At 41.7% G+C, this 20,805-nt stretch overlaps 1 long non-coding RNA gene and 1 pseudogene across 1 annotated transcript; one reads left to right on the forward strand and one right to left on the reverse strand.

Moving 5' to 3' along the window:
- The first annotated feature begins 9,246 nt into the window (after positions 1 to 9,246).
- On the forward strand, positions 9,247 to 17,426 carry LOC117514722 (annotated as a pseudogene).
- Positions 17,427 to 19,742: 2,316 nt separating this feature from the next.
- On the reverse strand, positions 19,743 to 20,185 carry LOC117514723. The gene is made up of 2 exons (XR_004561947.1): positions 20,051 to 20,185; positions 19,743 to 19,793 (listed from the first exon to the last, which is right to left on the reverse strand). It is a non-coding gene; the product is annotated as an uncharacterized LOC117514723 (long non-coding RNA).
- Positions 20,186 to 20,805: the final 620 nt, after the last annotated feature.

Below are 20,805 nucleotides of genomic sequence, written 5' to 3' on the forward strand. Positions count from 1 at the left end.
CATCATGTATTAACTACATTCCTCAGGGACAATAAGAATGACCTCGGGCCACATCTTGGCACGTTTTTGGCTGTAGACACTAGCAGATTGGTGAGTAGAAATTCTTAACAGTACAGATTGGGTGATAACGAGGACACACTCTAAACAAGCTCCGCTGGCATTGGCCTGAGGCATCTATAACTTCCCATTAACTGGTTTTTGGGAGTCATGGTTCTTGGCTGAAGAAAGCTTCTAGGAAGATGGTGTACTGTGTGAAGTTGTGATTTGGGTGAACTGATGAGGACTGAAGGAGTGAAATGGTTTCTGGTCTGGTTCGACAAATTTGCAAAGCTAGAGAATTCCACAATGGTTGTTGAATGCCGGAGTTATCACCTCTACTGCTGTGGATGCGAAACAGTTGAATCCTTTACGTTTTTACGTTGAGGTTACTAGACTGTTGCTGTATTGATATTGTCAGGCACTAAAGTAAAATGTAGAGTGATTGATAACTAACTCATCTAGGGTTGAATTATAATGTGATGCCGCACAAATACCTGCAATCTCATTGTTACCGACATGATATGTTACAATTTGCAATTTATTTACCGTTTTGTGTGCAACTATTGCATTACCATGAAGGAATTCTGTTGGTGAAGTTTCTCCTCAAAAAAGAGAGATGCTTAAGCTTATCTCTACTCAGTGCTAAATAAGATTTCTGCAGCCTCCTATATTTGTAAAGGGATATTCAGTGAGATAGTCTCCCCATATAAAGTCATGCAAACAGGATCTCATTAGCAAATGCAAATGAGAAAACACCAAATCTTCGTGGAGAGGCAGAAGTGTATCTCCATGGGATAGCTGGAACATGACAGCTCACCAACAGCCCCCACGCTGAGCACCAAATGTGATGGTCTGCTCCTGCTGCTACTCTTAACAGGATGTAGGACCAAACCATAAATGTAAGTACGGGGGAAGATATGAGGAAGAGGGTCACAAGTGGCCTCCACCTTCTGCCCTCTGTTTGGCGGCTCCTTTGACCAATTTGAGGAATATGTATTTCTGCCATCATCTTCACAGTTCTTTTCCTCGAAAGTGTATTTCAGCATCCATTATTACACTTTTTAACTGTTACCAAAGTTTCAGCATTTATAACTAATTAAGAAAAGGAATTAAAAGATGGGTTGTGAAAATTTCATTTTAATTACAGATTTTATCATACAGAAGTGAGTGTTTCACAAAACTCACACAATCATCCAGTAGATTTGAGGGAGCATATTTCTGGTGAAGGTACCTGATCAGCTACGAGGGCAGAACAGTGAGGTTTCAATCACTTAAAGTGATGATTAATTAAGGTTTCATGTCTGCACTGGTGGTTAAAGGGGGCATTTCCAAGGAAGTGAGAAAGACAAACCTGCAGACCCAAGAGTGATTTGGTTGTGATGTCACAAGCTGACATGGCTTTGGACCAACAGACCTTCTGCTCCCGGCAGGGTGGAGATGGCCTAGGGCAGGGTGGCGATGGCCAGGTCACCAGCTTTTTCCTCCTGCCTGGCACGAGCACTGCAGGAGGCGCTGGCCGGCAGGATGGCAAGATGTCAGAAACAGCCCTTTAGACGTGTCAAAAAGCAGGCACAGCCAGAGGAAGCTGCTCACGGAGCATGACCGAGAGGAGCCAGACCACTCCACACACATACAACCAAACAAAAAGACACGGTTTGCTTCTCATTTTGGCAAAAAAATTGTGTTACCCCATGCCAAAATCAAATGCATTGACCGAGCAATGGGTCAATACTTGCATGCATTTGAATGGGAGACCAACTATGAAAAGTTTTGAAAGATTCAGTTAAGAGAACAATAATGCACCAAACTACTGTTACAGAACATTTGCCACCAATTTTGTGCAAACTCCCTGGGAAATACAGAAACTTTTTAATAGAAGGTGTTTTAACACTTCATGTTCTCACTTCTGACTCATTGGATTTACCATCAAAGCACGTGTTTGTGTTCGATGGCGAAGCAAAGAAGCAGCTTGAGAAACTCAAACATGACACACTAAAATATATATAGTTTTCACAGCTTATATACTGTCAATAGTACCTGTTAGGACTAGACAAGTCCTCATTAAAATGCTTTTCATGCACTGCACTCTGGGTACAATTCTTTATCGAGACATGCCCTCACGTTTCGTGGTTCAGATTTCGGCACGTAGTTGATATTGGCAGCTCAGCTACCATCATATTGTTTATTGACACATCTGACAATGTAGCCAAACATTCCGAATAATGTAACAGAGCAGGTTTTAAATATCATTTATACTCAAGTGGCTTCTTTCATAAGCTAAAATGAATTTGTTATTGTATATTCTAAGGTGGATTGTTAGCCTTTCAGGCATTTCCCTGTGATGATATTAAGGTAATGCATGAGCAAAGCCTTTGCAAGTTGTGTTTCATGGCAGCATAATTATGCATTGTGAGAAAGATAAAATGAAATTCAAAAATATAAGCTCAAATCAGAAAATGTTGAGACAGTATGGAAAATGCAAATAAATAAAACCCAATAGTACTTCTTACATTTACTTTTATTTCTATTTCATTGCAGACAGTATCAAGCCATGATATTTTATGTGTGGTCAACTACATTTCATTTATTAATTTACATTCATTCCTGCATTTCAGGCCTGCACTACCTCCCAGAAAAAAAAAGGATTGTATAGAGGCAATTTAAGGCCATAATGAGGTAAAAATAAATACATAAATTTAAATAATAATGTGACTTGAAACAGGTGATCTCAACAGGTGATTGTAGTTGTGATTTGGTGCAGAACCAATGTCCACAAAAGGCTAAATCTGGAAGGAGTTGGCATGTTTCTCCCTCTGCCACTATATCATTAAACAGTTCAAGGAATTTGGAAGAATTTCCCCTCAGATGATAATACATCAAGAACCGGCATTCATCAATAACTGACATAACCACATGGACAAGAAATTACTTTGGGAAGCCTTTGTTAAGCACTACAGAACAGAGTTACATTTACAAATACAAAACATTACTGGGCAAAAAAGAAGCCTTATATTAACCTTCTCCAGAAGTATTGGCATTTCTGGGCTCAGAGGCATTTAGGGTGGATCATTACACAGTAAAAATGTGTATTATGGTCACGTGAAACAGTATTTAAGATTTTTTTTTTCTTTTGAAGTAATGGATGCCGTATGCTCTGGACCAAAAAAAAAAAAAAAAAGACCATCCAGACTGTTATCAGCAGTAAGTCTAAAAGCCAGGGTCTGTCATGGTATGGGGTTTTGTCAGTGCACTTGGCAAAGGTGATTTTTACTTCTGTGATGTAGCATTAATGCAGAAAAGTACACTGTGATTTTAGAGTGTCATATGCTGCCTTTATGATGACATCTTCTCCAGGGACACCCTTGCATGATCCAATAAGACAATGCAAAACCACATTCTGCACACTTTACAAAGGCACTGCTGCAGAAAAAGTGGGTATACAGATGATGAACTAGCCTACCTGCCAATCCTGTCCTGTTCCCAATGGAGAATGCGTGAAAAATTTTGAAACTAAACTAATGCAACAACAATGACCTCATAACTGTTTCACACCTTAAGATGTGGTTGCAGGACATGGGACAAAATAATGGGACAAAATAACACCTGAAATTCATGGCTTGGTATCCACAATGCCGATATGTCAATTAAGAGTAAGTAGAAATGGCAACATTACAAAGTGATAGTGCTTTTTTGTCCCAACTTTTTTTTTAATGTGTTGCAGGCCTTAAATGCAGGAATAGAAGTACATTAGATACCTGTGTCTGCATGGGTTTCCTCCCACAATAAAAAAAAAACATGCTTATTTAGCATCTGCTCCTTTCTCTGCTCTTGAGCAAGGCAGCGTCTCTACCTCTGGAGTTGGTCCCAGACTGTGGCTGCCCACTGCTCCTAGTGGTTGGATTGTGTCTAACTCCAATTAGGATGGTTAAATGCAAAGAACAAATTTCTATTCTATTAAACCTCGGGTGTCCAGAGACATGAATAAATAAATAAATAAAAATAAAAAACATGTATTTGGATTCGCCTGTTGTGACATGGTTGGCTTGGAAATCTATTAAAAAACTAAAGTTTTTTTTTCCTGCATTCTAGGGTAGTCTGGGAAACTAAATACTGACTCTTGAGGAACTGTTTCTAATACACAATTTTTATTTTAAATACTGGACATTCTGAATACAGCAGTGCTCATCTATCAGCCTTTGTTTGTCATTGGGTATATGATTACCCATATTTTATCACACCTTTGGTCAGTGGCTCAGTGGGGGGTTGCAACCTCTCAAATCCCCCTCTGGATCCACCACTTCATATACAACTCTGTGACCGTGACACAGAATGGAACCATAGTTTGTCTGAGCATTATGTGGCTTTCTGAGTATTTGTATTTATCATCTCTTGATCATCCATCCATCCATTTTCTATACCTGCTTACTCCAATTAAGGGTCACGGTGGGGTGGAGCCTATCCCAGCAGTCATAGGGCATGAGGCGGGGATCACCATAGACAGGACGTCAGTCTGTCGCAGGGCCACATACAGACAAACAAACACATTCACACCCGCACGCACACCTACGGACAATTTAAAGTTTCCAGTCCACCTAACCTGCATGTGGGAGGAAGCCGTAACATCCGGAGGGAACTCACGCAAACACGGGGAGAACATACAAACTCCACACAGAAAGGCCACTGGTGGGAATCAATCCCATGACCTTGCTGTGAGGCAATATGCTAACCACTAAGCTACCATGCTGTCATCTCTTGACCAATTGCAACCAAAAAAGATGATACAAATTTATAAAAACTTTAATCATAAGCTGCCTTTTTACTGCTTGGCTCACTGTGTTGAAGCATATTTCACACTAGGGTCACATGATTGGTGATGCTAAGTGAAAACTCAGCATTTAGAAAGACTATTTCAAGTCAGTTCACTAGGGGTTTTTTTCCCACAGACACACCATCATTTCCAAAATAAATTTAGTTATAATACACTTATTGTGTACTCCAAAAATGGAATTGCTTGTATTCTAGGCTCATGTCCAGCCTTTCTTCCAAGGTTCCTGATCATTAGTTCTTGTGTGATTCGGCGGCCTGTAGTCACACTACCTGTATTCTTGGACAAGAGACTTCATCTGCATTGTGCCAGTCCACTGAGCAGTAAATGGGTTCCAGACTCACCTGGGAATGGAACCTGTGATGGACTGGTGCCACATCCACTTCATTCTATGGAATTCAAAGGATAAAACCAACACAAATGTTTTCCGGGTATGCAGGGGGAAACCAGGTTCAAAGTAAATTTCGAACCTTCAGACACACCAGGACATCTGTGAATTCTCACTCTATATTCATGACTTCCTAAAACAATCAACTTGCTCATATCAATGCAATCAGTGGAAGTGCATTAGCTCAGACTGTTTGCTGTTCAAATAGTTGACCCAAATACTTGATTTGTCTTGTTTGATGATCGCTGTGTTTATTTCAGAGGTTGCTAATCTCCTCACCATCTTTCTCATGTAAACGTTCCTCCGGTGAGCAGCGATAGCTGAGCATCGTCTGGCCCAGAGTGGGTCTTTAAGCTCTTAAAAGGTGTCCAATTAGCACATTAATGCAGCATAATTTAAAGTCTGGGTTTGGTTTCTTTTGAACTGAAGAAAGTCAGGGAGGAAGTAGCTGAAGCATTTTATGAGCGTAAAGTGATCATTGAGTTTTATTGAACTTTTTGTTCCAACACATACTTTTGGTGTAACTGATTGCATGTAATGGGACAGAGTACAAAAAAAAAACCTTTATTCTGAGAAAATAATGCAATCTGATTGTGCATTTTTATAAAAATGGAGATTATATTCTGCATGCATGCCACAGTTCTCATTATTTTGTTGCTTGGTGAACAGGATGCTGCTGAAGACCGACTACTTACAAACATCTTCACAGTGGAGTTCTGCAAATTGGAGACCACATGTGTATCCTCTCTGAAGACACGTCTGCAGATTCATGACTAGATGAGTTCCTCATTCAATGAGTAAGTGCGGTTTGCTTCAATCCAAAAGTAGATATGTGTATTGTACTTTTTTTTAAAAAAGCACCATACCATTATTAGGTCAATGTTTGCAGGAGCTGCACTGAACTGCAGTGAGACAGTTTTATTTATTTATTTATTTATTTATTTATTGCTAATACTCTAATGCTATCTGCTGACAAACAGAAAAAAAACCCTGGATAATCACACTTGTCTCTGAAGGCAGCTAACCGTGTAAAACTTGATCACATAGAGCAATATTGTTCTTGTATTCTACATGAAACTACATATCTGTTGCACTGTGATACATAATGCAAATGCAATATAATAGACACAAAAACAGCTGTGAGCAGGTAAAATGAGATGCATAGTAAACAGCCATGACTGAAAGTCAAAACTCACAACCAAAGTCAGAATAGTAAAATGCACAAGTTTGTTCCATTATGTTATGTGCTGGGTTACGGATGGAATCAAGCAGGCATAAAAACAGGAAGAAGAAAAAAGGAGGCTTTGGCAGCCGTGTCACTCTGTACAAATCTGATTTCATCAGATCTTCAGAGTTCGTGATGGTGTTTGGCTGGAAGACGGATTAGGACCACCAGGAGTTGTTTCAAGAAGGGCACCCGGTGTAATACTTGTGCCAAATCCCACAGTAGATCTGTACTGGATTTGCTGTGGCGATCCCAAGCAAGTGGGGACAGCCAAAAAAAAAAAAAAAACTAAGAAAAAAAATAAGATAATAAATAAAGGAAGCTTTGCATGTTTATGTGCTTTGACAGAATTGAATGAGAGTATTATTTTTGAGATACAATTTTTCAAAACAAAAATGTGTCTACTGGATATACAGTATATATCAGCCAAAATGAGATGTGGAATTGATTTTTACAGAGAACTGAAAATACTTTGCCATGAACAGAATCAAAAAGTAACAGAAAGTAATCATATTGCATTATTCTCTAACTCTGACATTGGGATAATATTACTGATTTTTTTTTCCCTAAATGTATATATATATTTTTTAAGTAACCCTCACAGGGATGATGACCTCAGATGGAGAAGTGCTGCTGTTCATTTGGGGATTCCCCTGTTAACTGAATGATTAGGTCTACAACAGTGATGATGTCATTGAAAACATGCACTTTAATACACATCTTTCTAGTTTGTCAAACATTTCAGTAATCTGTCAGAGCCACAGCTGCAAAGCTCCTGTATTCATGATCCACCCCAATTTAATTGTTAGCAGACAAAATACTATGGAGAAGTGTTTTGTGTATTTTTTCATAATGCCACATTTTGTTGCCATTGTTTTTGAATTTATTATTTCTTTATTTTTTACTTTGTTTTTGTCTCCTGATCAGTTTGGCAATAGAGTCCAGCTTGGTATGTGACCAAGCATTGTTTACCAGACGCTTATCCAACTTATTTTACAGGAAAATCTGCGGGAGGTCACCGTGAACTCACTCTTGACCTCCGCTGATGTGACGTCTTTTTCTTTTCTTGTTTGAGGCTGTTTTGGATGAATGGATTTGGGAAGTGGTCTCTCTTGACGAGGATCCCCTGCTCCTCCCCTGGAGATCAGAATATTGTGAAAGCAGGCTGCTCGGCGTGCGTCAGTGCGCAGCGCTCAAAGCAGGAGCAGTGCGCGCGTTGCGCTCCCATCACTCCACATGGCGCAGCCGTCCAACGACACGCACCGGGACGCTGCTGTTGGCAGGTCTGTCCCTGCTTTACACTGATTTTTTTTTTTTTTTTTAATTTTATGTTTAACTTGATTTGCAAAAGGATCCCCATTGAGAAACTTCTTGGTAAGTTAATTTATTTTCACTTTTTTCCTAACTCTAAAATGATAAATCTGTTTGATTTGCGCGTAAAAAAGTGGATTAAAAACTTTATTTTAAATTTAAATGACAATTAACGTCTAATTTAAGGGGTTATTTACAACGGATTAAATTTAATTAAACAATCCAAAGCATCCAAGATTTTTTTTTTCGTATTTTTTATTCCCCCACCCCCTAATATCATTTATATTTATTTCTTGCATCGAAACTGTCTGCTCAAAGAAACATTACAGATTTCTTCCAACGGAAAAATAATTGGGTTTGTCACGTCACGCGTCCCTTTGGGAGAGAGAAACGCGCCAGAAATGAATAAATGCAAATTGGTTATCTTGTGAATAACGGCACTGGATTAACGGTGCCACATGCACGGGATTGAAAACGCGTAATATTTGAGTGTAATTTATTATTTAAAAATCTGACAGGCGAAAATAAAGTACAGTTTCAAAAATGATAATGTTCATAATTATAAATAATGCAACAAACATCCTTTCTAAGCGCCGTCGATTTGAAACTTTGTGGGCGAACTTTCACTTTAGTTTTCCGCCACAAATATGAGTAATAAAAATAATCAGTGCGTTTCTGCAAATTTGTCAGATGATTTACAAGAAATCCGAAATGAAAATGATTAAATCCGATTTCTGACACAATTGGAATAAGTAAAATAAAGGGAGAAAAAAGTAGGCCCACCGTGTTTTGACTCCTATCTGAAAATATCAAAAAATGCACAACAGCCTGCAGATTTGTTGATAAAATATAATAATTACTGAAGTTAAATATTCAGTGAAATGTCACAGTCAATCTTAAATTCATCTACATTTTTTTCTTTTAAAATCAGCTTCGCTTTTCTTAACTGACCTGATTGTATTTTTCTTTTACGCACAAATTTTGTGTGTCTGGAACGTACTGGGCCTTGTGTTTCAGTCTTCCTAGTGACCTAAACTCTCTTTAACAGTCACGTGTTTCTGTCTCAGACGTGAGGGGATGCTGACAGAAGAAGTTTTGATCACATTAAATCTGATAAAAACAGTTTGTCGTAACTGCTGAGGCGGAGGAGGAGGAGGAGGGCGCCCGGAAAAGAGTCCTCTGAACTGGGATCAAGAAGGCAATCAACACCTGTGACAAGTAGCAGGAAAAGGTGAGAAGAGGAGGAGGCATGCTCGGCGGAGAAGGAGACAGCAGCAACAGCTTCTCCTCCAAAGACGCGGCGGAGGAAAGGTGCAAGTCTCCCGCTGTGGATGGAGGACGATCCGGCCTCAGGCGCCGTTACGCAGAGCACGCGATGGCCACCGACCGCTACTACATCCCCACCCAGTGTTTGCAAGCAAGCCCCCGGACCCGGTGAGCCCGTGTCCGTTCATCCCCTACACTCCCAGCGGCTCGGTTTACCCGCCGTCCAGCGCAGGCAGGTACGCGTCTTCTCTCCACCTGGGCTCCGTGTTGCCTCCCTCTGGGTTTTTCTCCCTCCGCTGCCTCCCGGACGCACTTCAGTCCGCCAGCCTACCAGCTGGGACAGAGCCACGGCTGCATCTGTCCGTCCTACACCGGCTCAGGCTCCGGGCTGAGCGGCATGGCGCTGCCCGGTGCCGCCAGCGCCGTTGCCGCCGGTCCGGGCGTCAGGGCCCAGGTTACCCTGTGCAACCGACCCCTGTGGGTCAAGTTTCACCGACACCAGACAGAGATGATCATCACCAAGCAGGGCAGGTAATATATTTATGGCATGTGTTAATCAGGTAACTTTGTCCGTGCACGTGGTTATGTGTCATTGTATATTCTGCAGGCGGATGTTCCCGTTTCTCAGCTTTAACATCGCGGGGATGAACATGACGCGCACTACAACGTGTTCGTGGAGGTGGTTCTGGCCGATCCAACCACTGGAGATTTCAAGGAGGCAAATGGGTCACCTGTGGAACAGCGGACAACAGCAGTCAAGGTCTGAGGAAAAAGAAAAATCAATCAACTATAAAATTATTGCGCACTCAGGCATCAAATCTACATTCCTGCAGTTTAAGGTCTATGATTTTGGGGACTGTTTTCTCACCAGCAGCTGAATTAATCAAAGCAGCAGTTGCAGTAGTTAAATTCTAATAATTATTTGTGTTTCTAGGGAATAAGGTGTACATCCATCCCGAGTCTCCCAATACAGGAGCCACTGGATGAGACAAGAACTCTCCTTCAGCAAACTGAAACTCACAAATAACAAAGGAACAAACCACAGTACGTCACAGGTAAAACAAACAAATATACAAAGGAATTAGAGTAATCCTCACCATGGACTAAAAAAAAAAAAAATCTATAGTCACTGAAAAAAGAGAATTGTTGGACCAACCTAATAAAGTGCTTTGGATCAACTTAATTAGCTGAACCAAATGAACAAGTCATATTTATGGCATATATATATATATGGAGAGAGAGCACAACCAGAAACCTGAGGAAATTGTATTATTTTAGCACATTCTGATCATGTGCAATTCATGTACATATTTAAATCTTGTAATCCAACTTTTTTCAGTTTATATATATTTAAGGGTTACTAAATACCTGTAATTGCCAATTTTTATTTACGTTTTTATGTTCCGATTTTATAGAAAACAATTTTACAGCTGTCTTACATGACTTACCTTATACTTCCAGCTGTCACAGTCGGTGTGGCCTTAAATTCAAGGTGCTGCCGTCAGTGTCTGAACCTTTTATGTGCAGTTTAGAAAATTATATTCTAATATTCAGGACTTCCTACATAAAGCGGTGTGTTTGTTCAACTCTTTAATCTGTGTGCAGATGATTGTTCTGCAGTCGCTGCATAAGTACCAGCCTCGGTTGCACATAGTGGAGGTGATGGAGGATGGGTGGAGGATGTCGGCGGTGATACGAAGAGTCAGAGCTTCACCTTTGCAGAGACCCCAGTTCATAGCCGTCACTGCCTACCAGAACACTGACGTAAGCACACGCCATTTGACTTTGCTGTCATAACAATCAGCTTTTTGTAGTCTGATAAATGAAGGATGCTCATATTCAAACACATCCTTTTGGAAATGTTTTTTATTTTGCTTTTCCCTTCAGATTACACAGCTGAAAATTGATCACAACCCTTTGCCAAAGGATTCAGAGATAATTACGATTCGTGAGTATTTTACTGCTCTGACAGTGTCAGGCATATTATTTTATATGCTTCTCTCTCTCTCTCTGTGTGCACATATATATATATACTTGGTTAAGATTATTAAAATTGCAGGGTAGTTTGTACATAATGCATTGTGGTACTGTTCAATTGTACAGAATATAATATATATATATATATATTATATATATATAAAAGAAAATGGTCAAATCATATGTCTAGCAAATAAATTTATGGCTGATAGAAAGCTGAAAGGTTGAAGTTCTTCATACCAATGTCGTATTGGCCTGCATTTTGTCAGTCTAGCATAAGTCGCTGCAACCTGTTTGACACTCTTGGTCTGGTGCCAAAACTCAATAATTTTTGTTCGCTGTAGTATGGTTAATCTTGGCGTTTTCCTGAGTCTTGCTTGGCATCAACATAAACTTCAGGGTCTCTGCAAGTAAAAAAGAAACATAAGTGATTAAGTCTGTAGCATTTAAGGGTCAAACCGAGTGTTTTAAATGTATTTTTTTGGGGGGACACCCTATATATATATATATATATATATATATATATATATATATTTTTTTTTTTTTTTTAATTGTAGTGTCAGTGTCCTGTGGAAGTGTTTTAACTAGAAAATAAAAGTTGCAGATTAATCATTATTAAAAGATTCAGATCAGGAGAAAAAAAAATGGATTAATTAAATACAAACTTGATTGGGAAATCTCTCATAGTAAGTATAAAGCTTTCTTCTGTCATAAGCTGGGGTCTTGTTAAAAGGAAACCACCACAGCCAGACTTTGCAACAGATTTGCAGTATTGTACAGAATCTGTGGTCATGTTCAGTCTCTTTTGCACACACAAAACAACTGCTGTCTTCATCGATAACAAATGGAAACAGAGAACAGATATAGTTGCGCACAACTTGTTAAAATAACATTTTTTTGAATTAGGTTGACAACAAGACAGACATTTTCAGTATAACTTGGTAGAAATTGTTAAGTATTATACACATGCATATTTTGCCAACCCAATCTGACACCATTTTGTGATGGCATCACAAAAGTGAAGTCATCTATTAGTTTGTGATACCGTCACGAAATGTGCCACATATTGTGATGGTATCACTTAGTTAGGGTTAGAGGAAGGAGGCGGATTAGAAATAGTAAAATAAAAACCATGTCATGAAAATGTGATTTATATCATACTCAAGTTAAATGAAGAAAGATTCTGCACCATAAACATACTATATTTAATGAATCATGACCAAGTGCACTGGGATCATAGTAGCAGAATACTTGGGTACCACTGGAATGACTTTGTTTCAGATGTACGGGACACTCGGATGAGGTGTACCACTCACGTTTGTGACAGAACATCGGATACAGTATTGTGGCCAAGTGGCGCTTTGGCATGATCTTGTATGCAGTTGCCTCAGTGCTGAAGAGCCAAAAGGTCAAGAGGAAACCTAGCTGCTGCAGCTTTCAGGAGGTGGGGATGAACAGGCTGTCTGCCTTGGTGGTTGCCATCCAGGATCCAGTGCGGTTCTGCAGTGTAGCAGACACTGTGATGCATGCCTCCGATGTATGCTTCCAGATCTGACCAGACGTTTGCATTCCAAACATGACGGGCACTGGTGCACTGAGCGAGTGAATCTAGGTGGTTTTTACCCTCAAAAATGGCAACGTTGGCATTTAACATCACGAGTGCCTGTGCTGTAGCAGTCACGATCAGCCAGGCCCGGCCTTTAACCTGCTCTGAGCCACGGATTTAGTTATCACTGAAAAACAACAGCTAACTGAGCTGCAACTAGAACACGATTTCATGCACGGAGAAACATTAAACGTACATAATGTCACATCTGATGTGCCCTCACAATGCAAACGATGCTCCTCTTCCGAGTCTCTCTAAGTAACCATTTGTTTGACACAAAGTCCTTCCAGTCCTACCCAAGTATCCTCTGAAGAGACCTGGTACCAAAGCACCCAGGTCACTGGATAGTGTCCAAGTCTGATAAACATACAGTAAGACAGGAAGCACCAGGACCCCAAAAAGGTTGACCTTTATTCGCTTGCAAAGATATTGGCATCTCCAACACCTCCGTCCCAGCAACCTTATGACTCCATGAGCTCTCCCCATTTCAAACATAAGGGTCTAGAGACATGAACGCCACTGCCGAGACAAGTGCAACACTTTCACCACATGCAGATACACTTAGATGGCTGAGTCCAGGAAGTCATTAAATGCCTGGATCTTAGATTTGATCCAGGATAATTACCGCCGCCAAGGAGGTTATGTTTTTCGGTCGAGTTGGTTTGTTTGTTTGTTTGTCTGTTTGTCAGCAGGATAACTCAAAAAGTTTTGAATGGATTTTGATGAAATTTGTGGAGTGGTTGGAAATGACAAGAGGAACAAGGGATTAAATTTAGTGGTGATCCGGATCATGATCCGGATCCAGGATTTTTTTTAAAGGATTCTTTGCCATTGCGGAGTAGGGGGAATTTTGACATTCTAGTTTCTAACTCCACAAAAACAAGGCAGAAAGGCTTGAAAAAAAATTAGGGTGTAACATAGTCAAATGTTTCTATCAAACAACAAAGTTTGGTGATGAATCGGATCCGGATTCCGGATGTGGTGATCCAGAATATGCAAAAATATAGGGGAAAATAGAAAATGTGTCAGTGTGAGGTGACAAATGAAGCTAGAGATGCACAACTAACACCAAATTGTAGCTGAATCTGTACTGATTCAGTAAGGTGTCATCAGATTTGATGTAGCTTCAAATGTTATGGAGATAGATCCAGAAGAAAAGCCCATTACAGAAAAATCGTTTTATACAATAACTTTTGAACTAATAAGACATAAAGACATAAGTGATTCCAAGTTCTAGTGGTATGTTTCATGGTCAAGGATGTCAAATATAAAGGAAAGAAAAGTGTATGTATCATAGTTTTGGTTGTAACACTGAATTGTTGAATAGATCACTGTGCCAAGGAGAGAATCTCTTTAGGGTCAGTGACCCTATGGCCTTGGCGGAGGTTTGAACTCTCTGAGTGCTTCTAGTTGTAACACTGTGACTCTTTGCTCAGCTTCCCAAGCGCCGCAATCAGTGTATGCATGGAACGATCATCATGTGCAAAGTCACGGTCATTTAGCGGTTGGGCAAAAAAATTTCATGTAAATGTGGCAGTATGTATTTCAGTTTCAAGTGCCCATTATTCTGTATATGTTTTTTAATTCACACATACAGTACCAAACAAATAGATAGATCAAAGGGGCTTTTCAATGTTAAAAATATCAAATATCTGCTAAAGCCGCAATATGGAGCAGATGCGGATCAAACTTGGTCTGTTCATTGGAGTGCCAGTTTGCACCTCATTGTCACAAATAAAAGTATTTGAGGCACTTTTGATTGAGATATGTAAAATGTACATCAAATGGGCTTTTCAATATTAAATTCAAATGTCCACAGAATTCACAGTCCGGATCAGATTTGGATCAAACTTTGTCAGGTGATAATGAGTGCCAGCCTGCACCCCACTTTCAAATATGAGAGTGATTGGGGCACGTTTGATTAAGATATATGTAAAAATATACATTAAACCGGGTTTTCAATGTTAAATGGCCACAAAATCTGTAATCTGGATCAGATCCAGATCAATCTTTGTCAGTCAATAAAGGACACCATCCTACATAACACTCCCCACATATGAAATAAATTTGATCTTTTTGTCAGTTATAAATTTTTGAAAATTTGTTCAGTGTTAAAGATAGGGATTTTTCAAATTTTCCAAGATTTTTTCCTGACTTTGCCCTTTGGCCTATAACATATAAACTGAATCACTTCTTGCCCATCAGGATATTAATCTTCAGTAAAAATTTCATAATGATATATGAAAAATTGTGGGCTTCAGGCTCTTCACAAACAAACAAACAAGGGCGATAACGTAACCTCCTCCAACTTTGTTTGTGGAGGTAACAATAGCAACTTCCTTTTTAAAATTACAATAGAATTCTGATAGGAAACAAATGCAAATTTAAAACATTTGGAAAACTTTCAGGCAGAACAGTAGAAAGCTATTAGCACAGATAATTAGCACAGATAAATACCCACACTGTCTTTTCTGTCATCTTTGGCTGCTCACTGCTCCTAGTAGCTGGATTGTGTCTAACTGTAATCTGGATGGGTTACATGCAGAAGACAATTTAATTGTATGTAGTACAATAAAAGCCCTTCTTCTTCTTAAAATTTGCAGTAGCATAATAAAATTGAAATTACTCACACAAGGTTTCGGACTCTGCCCTCCGGTGGCCACAATTAGAATTGAAATGCACCCCAATGTCAACCTTGTCTGAGGTTAAACTTGCATACTATCTTCATTTTGATACACAAAGTCTTGGTCAGCTATATTTCATTCCGCATATGACACACACACACACACACACACACACACACCACACACACACACACACACACACACACACACACACACACACACACACACACACACACACACACGACACACACACACACACACACACACACACACACACATACACATTAAGCAGTTCTACCATAAAGACCAGGTGGTAAGATAGTAACTCCCTTCAGTTTCTCCCTTGTTTCTCTTGGGATCATCACAGCAGATCCAAAATTGGATCTGCATGCTAATTTGGCACAAGTTTTACACCGGCTGCCCTTCCTGATGCAACGTCACACAAGATGGAGATGGGCAGAGGTAAACCAGGAACCTTCCGCTCTGGAAACAAGAGTACTAATCACAAGAAGTGGGACGAAGTCACTGTCAAGTCATTCTCAAGTCATGAATCGGCAAGTCTCAATTCAAGTCCCAAGTTAAGTCTCAAGTCATCTTGCAAACAACTGGTGGTCATTATGACTTGAGACTTGACTTGGGACTTGAATTGAGACTTGCCGATTCATGACTTGAGAATGACTTGACAGTGACTTCGTCCCACCTCTGCTAACCACTTGGCCATCACCCACCTTTTGTATAGGCTGGCTTTTACCTAGTTTTTATGGTTTTATGTTTCTGCTGTTTTTAATTTCTCTGTTCTTATGTGAAGCACTTTGTGATTTCTATCTTGAAAGGTGCTATATAAATAAACCTTACTTACTTACCTACTCAGGAGGCAAGATAAAGTTAAAGATTTTAATCCATTGTGATAATGTACAGAATGCTTGAACAGTCTTTGGTGGAGGTTCCATCTTGTCAGTGAACTGCAAACAGTGGAGAGCTTAGTGAGAAGTGACATTTTTAAGCAATATGTGTGTTTCTAATTAGTTGTGAGTCGATGCCAAAAAGGGTGACCAGCTGCTTCTTATTAGAAGAATGAATACTTTGAAATTTGAGTATATCTGGCTCCATTTCCTAGACCTGCTCTGCCTTCAGTGACACAGGTAACAAAAATGTATGCCTTGCATTACCCTAGCAGTATGAAGTTGCTCAGTTGACCCTCGGTATTGCATATTTAATATTTCCTTGGAGCAATGGACACTGGGGATGCTGTAGGACCAGATCAGTCAGAGAAGGATGGTGCTGGTGAGACCCAGAGGATTTGGAACGGTCACCTACCTGCACAGTGCCCTTCCTTGACCTCATGTTTATGTGTGTGCATCTATTTTTCAGGATGTACACCGCTCCAGAGAATGACCGCCGCCTCACCCCTTCTCCAACCAAATCGCCCCGTGCCCACCAGATAGTCCCCAGCACCCACTACACCATGCAACCCCTCTTCCAGGACCAGTTTGTCAGCAACCTTCCACAGAACCACTTCTACAACAAGCGAGCGGTACCGCAGACCAACGGCCTCCTCTCCCCTCAGACGGATGATGGTTCCTCACAGAGGTGGTTCATCACCTCCATGCAACAAGGGGCCAACGCCGGCGGCACAAGCAACAAGTTAGACCTGACGCCGTACGAGGGGGACTACTCAAGCTCTCTGCTTCCGTATGGTATCAAATCGTTGTCCATGCAGACATCCCATGCTCTCAGCTACTACCCAGACTCTCCTTTCAGCACCATGGCGGCAGGGTGGGGGTCCAGAGCCGCGTATCAGAGGAAGATCACTCCCAGCCTGCCTTGGTCCCCCAAGCCCAGTCCCACCACAGCTTTCCCAGAAGATTCAGACAAGGACAAGCCACAGCTGAAGAGGAGTTGAGCAGCAGTGGAGGTTTAATCTCCGCCTGGACAGAGCAGCAGCCATCAGCTCTCTCTCTAGAGAAGAGCAATTCTTATTCTACCACCTGCAAGCGGCGGCGTTTGTCCCTGAACGGTCCGAGCACAGAGGACCACCAGGTGACGTTAAATGTGAGGACTTGGCTTCTGCGGCCACCGCCAGCAACAACACCTACAGCAAAGAAGCCCCTTCATCCAAAAGCATGGCAGCTTATTATTCCTTTTACACAAATCCTTGAAAATTTTCTCAGTTTGTTAATAATACAGCGACAAAAAAGTAAAAGAATTCATCTTTTTTTTCATGTATGCATCCTGAATTTGCCAGAGCTGTTAATTATATATATATATATATATATATATATATGTTTAACTCCTTTGTGGAGATATCATGTAAAAATTAAAGTCATGAAATAAAACGTCCACAGACAGGTGTAACACAGTCATGTAAGTTGATGTGTGTGATCTGGACGCGGGAGTGCAGGTGTGTGTGATCTGGACGGGGAGCGCAGGTGTGTGTGATCTGGACATGGGAGCACAGATGTGTGTTTATCTGGAGTGGGAGCGCAGGTGTGTGATCTGGACAGGGGAGCACAGATGTGTGATCTGGATGTGAGAGTGCGGGTGTGTGATCTGGACATGGGAGCACAGATGTGTGTGATCTGGAGTGGGAGCGCAGGAGTGTGATCTGGATGTGGGGGCACAGATGTGGTGATCTGGACGTGGGAATGTGGGTGTGTGACATGTGGAAGGGAAAGTATCTTGGTAAGAAGGCATCACAGAGGAAGAGGTTTTCTTGCTGTCCTTGCCATTGTCGCTACCAGACCCGGCACCACGAGGGGGCATTTGGGGGCAACGCCCCCTCACGTCATCAACCCCGCCCCCTCGGATGTGAGAGTTATCAAAAAATAAAAAGAAAAAAGAAAGAAAAAGGAATACTGGAAAATATAGCAAAATATTGGTTATTCAATAATATCACGTATTTAACAAATAAACCAAATTAATTAACTAAAGTAAATAATTTTAAAACAAATGGATATGGCGTGTGTCTGTGTTCAAGCGATTTGATGGGTTGAGGGTTGCGCTTGTCAGTGTGGCAGAGGGCAAGGATCCTGAGTCCAGCAATTATGGCAAGGTGGACGAACTAAAGCATGCTCGATTATTCAAGCAATGTCAGAGCTGGAGTTCCTGGGATTCATCAAGTCCACCAAGCAAAAGGCAGATCATGCAGCACGACTCACTTGGGGAGGGTGATAATGCTGCGTTTACACATAACGATGACAAGTCACGAATGCCACGAAGTACATTCTTGGCCGCTGATCACGAATGTGATGATTCGGGGCAGAGGCGTCAGGCAAGCCCGGCGCCAGAAAAAAAATAGTAAGGGGGTGATGAGTTTATCACAGGGGGGGGTCGCCCCCCCCCCCCCAAAAAAAGTGCGCACCAGAGGGGACGTGCCTCTGAGCGTGCGTAATGAATTGGGTGCGCTCCTGGAAAGCTCATGTTTAGGCTACACCGTTGTAAGAGACTGACTAAGAGTAAAGAGTGATGACTATTTTTTAATTATTATTTGAACGTATAGACCCTCGGTCAAGTGATCTCCTGCATACCACAAAACCAAACCAACAACTGATCTGAGAAACGACACGAGACAGTAGATTAACCCCACATACAGCCCTCCATCAACACAGCGCAATTGGGCATGTGCGCCACTCCATGGCACAGAGCCCAACTACGCATGCAGTCACAAAGTTCTTCTGAAAAACTGGAGCGATCTGAATTCGGTTGGATGAATATGGGTGTGTGTGGAGACAATTCACCTCGTTCACAACGTGACAGAACTTAACGATGTGCTGTTACGTGCAATAGCGCAACAACACGGAACACTATTCTTGACCGTGCGTAATGGTTCCTGATAATTCTCCAGCAACACTGCCATTAATCGTAACGGTGGTAACAGGTTGCAGCAGTTCCTGAGGACACCTGACGCCTCTGCCCCAATCACATTCGTGATCAGCGGCCAAGAATGTGTACTTCGTGGCATTCGTGACTTGTCGTCGTTATGTGTAAACGCAGCATTAACACCCTCCCCAAGTGAGTCGTGCTGCATGATCTGCCTTTTGCTTGGTGGACTTGACGAATCCCAGGAACTCCAGCTCTGACACTGCTTGAATAAATCGAGCATGCTTTAGTTCGTCCACCTTGCCATAATCGCTGGACTCAGGATCCTTGCCCTCTGCCGCACTGACAAGCGCAACCCTCAACCTATCAAATGCTTGAACACAGACACACCATATCCGTTTGTTTTAAATTAATTACTTTAGTTAATTAATTTGGTTTATTTGTTAAATACGTGATATTATTGAATAACTAAATTTTGCTATATTTTCCAGTATTTCTTTTTCTTTCTTTTTTATTTTTATTTTTGATAACTCTCACATCCGAGGGGGGTGGGGCTGATGACGTGAGGGGGCGTCGCCCCCAAATGCCCCTCATGGCGCCGGGTCTGGCGTCAGGTGTCCTCAGGAACTGCTGCACCTGTTACCACCCGTTACGATTAATGGCACGTGTAACGGAGGCCAGCAGGTGTCGCTGTGCAGATGTAGTTAGTAAACCTCACTCCCAACATCTCAAAAGGATTCTCTGGTCCACAAGGCCAGAGCCCTGGGTTTTAGCCTTCTGGTTAGAGAGTCCGACTCCCATGCCGGAGCTCGTGAGTTCGCGTCCCGAGGGGAGCGAATGGGCAGAGTCATACCAACACAACGCACAGTGCAGCTGCTACAATGGTGCCGTGACCCGGATGGGAGTGAGTTTAAGGGGGTGAGTGTAACGGAGGCCAACAGGTGTCCGCTATGCAGATGTTTACTAAAACCTCACTCCCAAGAGCTCAAAAAGGATTCTCCGGTCACAGGGCCAGAGCCCTGGGTTTTAGCCTTCTGGTTAGAGAGTCCGACTCCCATGCCGGAGCTTCATGAGTTCGCGTCCCGAGGCGAGTGAGTTTAAGGGGAAGAGTGTAACGGAGGCCAGCAGGTGTCGCTGTGCAGATGTAGTTAGTAAACCTCACCTCCCAACATCTCAAAGGATTCTCTGGTCACAAGGCCAGAGCCCTGGGTTTTAGCCTTCTGGTTAGAGAGTCCGACTCCCATGCCGGAGCTCGTGAGTTTTGCATCCCGAGGGGAGCGAATGGGCGGAGTCATAACAACACAACGCAGAGTGCAGCCGCTACACATGTGTTGCTGGAGAATTATCAGGAACCATACGCACGGTCAAGAATAGTGTTGCGTGCTATTGCGCGTAACAGCACATTAAGTTCTGTCATGTTGTGAACGAGGTGAATTGTCTCCACACACACCACCCATATTTATCCAACCGAATTCAGATCGCTCCAGTTTTTCACAAGAACTTTGGGATTGCATGCGTAGTTGGGCTCTGTGCCAATGGAGTGGCGCACATGCCAATTGCGCTGTGTTTGCGCATGTGATGGAGGGCTGTATGTGGGGTTAATCTACGTCTCGTGTCGTTTCTCACATCAGTTGTTGGTTTGGTTTTGTGGTATGCAGGAGATCACTTGGACCGAGGGTCTATACATTCAAATAATAATTCAAAAAATACTGTCATCACTCTTTA

This window comes from Thalassophryne amazonica, chromosome 7 (assembly GCF_902500255.1).
Source record: "Thalassophryne amazonica chromosome 7, fThaAma1.1, whole genome shotgun sequence".
Lineage (NCBI taxonomy): Eukaryota > Metazoa > Chordata > Actinopteri > Batrachoidiformes > Batrachoididae > Thalassophryne > Thalassophryne amazonica.